The sequence below is a fragment of the Pseudonaja textilis genome, chromosome 3 (genome assembly GCF_049901715.1).
Source record: "Pseudonaja textilis isolate UNSWEBS1 chromosome 3, rPseTex1.2, whole genome shotgun sequence".
NCBI classification, from domain to species: domain Eukaryota; kingdom Metazoa; phylum Chordata; class Lepidosauria; order Squamata; family Elapidae; genus Pseudonaja; species Pseudonaja textilis.
The window spans coordinates 168,350,900-168,354,866 of NC_141992.1; the positions used below are offsets into that span (position 1 = coordinate 168,350,900).

Consider the following 3,967-nt stretch of genomic DNA (forward strand, 5'->3'; position numbering starts at 1 on the left):
TGCACCAACTGAAAACATATTTTTTAAAATGGTATATAAATTATTAGGTTATTCAACCATAAACCTTGCAAGTATACATATTGGATATTCAAAGAAAGGAAGAGATATGTGCATATCCGTATAGTTTCTAATGTTCCCACTAAAATCCTGCTGCCTTTTTGCAACCAGTGGAGACCAAAATTATCGGTAATTATCATCAATCACTGTGAGCCATATTTGGATGTTGGGCTGAAGGATATAAAAAGGATTTTTCATTTGCTTCCTTTCTACTTAGAGATCAATAGGAAGGGATGGAAAATGTATTGTCATGGTTCTTAATTCAGTTTTTCTCCTTACCAGGAGAATTCTTTCAATAGCTCTTTCATGATTTGAGGAACCACAATGAACATACAAGGTAAAATTACAGCCTCATCTTTTAACTATGTATGTGTCCATGTGCCTGAAAGAAAGACACATATGTGCTCATGAGTCTGAAAGAAAGAATACTTTCAAATCAAACTTGGATATGTAGAGTGTTTTCTTCCAATTAATATTGTCTCTCTCTTGTGTCTCTTTTATCTTAGATCTTCCTTCTTACATTCTGAATATCCAGTTTCCTTCAGACTATCTTCATAAGCAATATTCCTAAATCCCTGTATGATATTAATTATATTGCTCTGAACCTTCACTACTCTGTAAATATCTTTTGAAAACATGGTGCTCAAATTGTATACAGTATTATGATTATTATTACACTGTTGTTTTGCATGTGCATTGAAAGCTTTTGGACTGGAGACAAATTCCTTGTGTGTTGAATCACTCATGGCCAAAGTTCTGTTCTGTTCCATTACATTCCAAGAGGGGTCTCACCCCAGTAATCTTCACCCTGAGTGCCTTGACTCAAATTACCTAAAACTTTTCCACTTGTGATTTTAGAATTGAATAAATGGAGTTTTTTGCAGTGTATTTTTTTATCAATTGCTACAAGGAGATAGTGATAATGGCACAAAAAAAGGTGATAGGATTTTTTTTCTTTCCTCAGATTTTTTTTTAATTGAAGAGATTTCAAAGTAAAATAAAGTTGCACTGGTTTCACCTCTTTTCATGTGGTTGAATGCACAATGACTGTGTCACAGCTACCAAAGACACAGGCCAGCAGCTCTGGTTAAAACCACAAGACCTCCCCAAAAGACCCAGGAATGGTCCAGGGGAGCACACCAGGCAGAGTCTTCAATTACGGTCTCAGATGAGGGAGAAGCAACGGCAGTAGGGAAGTTCCAGCCAAAGCATGGGGTTGAAACTCCCATCCTCGCTAGGAAGGGTTCACCCTGTGTTCCACAGCAGCCTACTGAAACCTGTGGAAGACTCCAATATGCAGCCTTTTCCTCCATCACCAGGTCCAGCAGGGGTGGGGGGCAGTATGAAATATACCAGGTATTAGATCCCCAACTCTGTGGGGTCAAACTACAATACATGGAACAGTGAAAAGGGTATCCCTCCACCAACCCTTGTGGGTGGGAGACCAGGACGTGATGGCCCCACGGTTGCTTAGGAAATTCCACTGGAAATATCTGACAACTCTAAAATGGCCATATAAATATCCTCACAAACTAAAGTGGGGGAATACATGCTGTGCTGCCCTGACTAATGACTCTGTATCTTGTCTTCCAGGTGCAGTCTTAGTAGGGGAAACTTCATGTTGAGCCCTGATCCGGGGCTCACCATACCTGGGGGGGGGGGGGACACAGGTGGACATATTCAACCATGAAGCAGCATATAGCCAGGGAAACCAAGAAAGCAACGGGAGTGATAGGCAAGATTGCAGCTGTAGCAGCAGGACTTCTGGGTGCTCACCAACTAACTGCTTACCAGCTGATTGCTTAATGGTTGGGCCTCTGGTCAGGAGGGAATGCCGCTGTCACTGAAAATGTGAAAGGTCTAAGATGCCCGAGATGTGCTTGCCAGCTGATTGTTTACCAGCTGATTGCTTTGCTAGTTGGGCCTCTGGTTAGGAAGGAATGCTGCTGCTGATGGTGTGAGAGGCCCAGAACATGCCTCCAGCATTGAGGAAGTGCTGCTTCGGCTGCTGCTGGAAGGAAGGGAAGCCTGCAACCACTGACTACTGGATGCTGGGTGACTGGTGGGTATGGCTGGATGGCATGAGGGTATGGTCTCTGAACTACAAAGTGAACTGGGAGGTGAGAGCTCTCACCACTGACTTTGCAAGGGACTCTGTTGTTCCCTACTCATTGTGTACCGAAGCTCTGGACTGTTTTTGAGGAATAAAGTTTGGTTTGCTTTTCCTTTTGATTACTGAGTACGTTTGCTTTGGTCCTAACCAGGTCCTGCCTTGGACCTTTGAGACATTAATCTTATTGAATGTTTTAACACATCTATGTCATAAAGCAGTAATTCATGTGCTTTTAAGCATCAATAGCAAAATTATTGCATCTAATATTCAGCACTTTGCTTTCAAAATTCCCTCAAGTATCTATGACAAGCTAAGGACTATAGAATAGAAGACAACCATCATTTGCTATGAAATCTGCATTGGAAAATTGTGACCAATCCTCATAATTGGTTTTCAGAAATTATTTGAGTTAGGGCTATAAGATCTGAGTACCAGAAATGTGTGTGACCACTATATAAGCAAAGACACAAAAAACCACTAACCCTTTGCTATCTTGTTATGAAAGTCTTCAATAATTCTGCATCCAGATTTGGTAGACTTATTTAATTAAATTGGCTCTTGTTATAAAGCAGGGCTGTCAAACTTGCACCAACACCTTGTTTAGCAAAGGAGGGGGAAGTTGCAATATGACATGTGATGCCACCATGATACCATGATTATAAAGTATTTCAAATTAACACTTTTAAGCTATTATTTTCTTTGATTCACCTGGTACATAAATTCCTTTTTCTGTTATGACATCAAAAACAATTTTTGTCATTCTGAATAAAGAAGTTGAGCAAGTGTTAACATAAGGTATTTATAATCAGAAGAAAGCAACAGGCAGCTAAGAGTGAAAAAATTATAATGTATTCTTCTGCAAGTTTGAAGATGCCTTATGGCCTCTAAATAGCTTTATGACAAAAATCAATTATTTATGATAGCATAGTGCAGCATTTATAATAATAGGGTTTGGCATGCAGTAGCTTGGTTCTGTATAAAAATAAAAATGAACCTTATTTTGCTTAGTTTTCTTTTTAGGAAAGGGGAAGGGGGGACTCTCAATTTTATCAAAATATATTGAAAATTTTAAGCAAAATATATTGAAAAGCAAGCATCCAATTGTATTTGATGATGGATAAACCAGCTCAGCCAAATGCATAGCCCTCCTGAAATGTATTTCCTATCATTAATAGTTCAAAATACTGATAAAACTTAAATGTTATTAAGTTAGAGTTATTATGTGGAAATCAAAACTTCGCACTTCAACACATCACCTGCAATACAAACCAAAATCTTCTGTTAGGTAATTGCATCCTGCTATGTGGGCAATAGCTACAGATTGCTGCTATTATCCAGTTCTGTCTGCTGCATTCACATGGGGTATTCGTGTAATCTCCTTTCTGCATTCAACAAGTTGCTGGCTAAATCCCTAGTGGTTGCGCACTCAGCTTCATATATAAAACTTTATATGATACAGCCACTATCTCACAAATACCAAATGTCCAGCCATAGACAGAAAGCCAACAAAGACAGTTCCATGTAAAAGGCCCATACAAACCACTAAATATTTTTATGAAATAAATAACAGTAAAGTCTACAGATTATTTTGTAGATGTATCTATGCAGTTTTCTTTTCAAAAAGATGAAAGTAATTTATCACTGTCTTCCATCATGTAGATGGCTCTTTTTATTTTGATTTGATTTCCTAAACTAGCTTATAGCACATACTGTCTACATCTGACTATCATTAGGTTTAGGGCTCAGTCAAGGTTAGCTTGGTGCTACCACCAAGTGTTTTTTTTTTTAAATCTGAAA

General features: G+C 38.7%; 1 long non-coding RNA gene across 1 annotated transcript; it reads left to right on the forward strand.

Annotated features, from left to right (window-relative positions):
* The first annotated feature begins 283 nt into the window (after nucleotides 1–283).
* LOC148126406 (uncharacterized) lies at nucleotides 284–942 on the forward strand. Its single transcript, XR_015742618.1, has 2 exons — nucleotides 284–394; nucleotides 564–942. It is a non-coding gene; the product is annotated as an uncharacterized LOC148126406 (long non-coding RNA).
* Nucleotides 943–3,967: the final 3,025 nt, after the last annotated feature.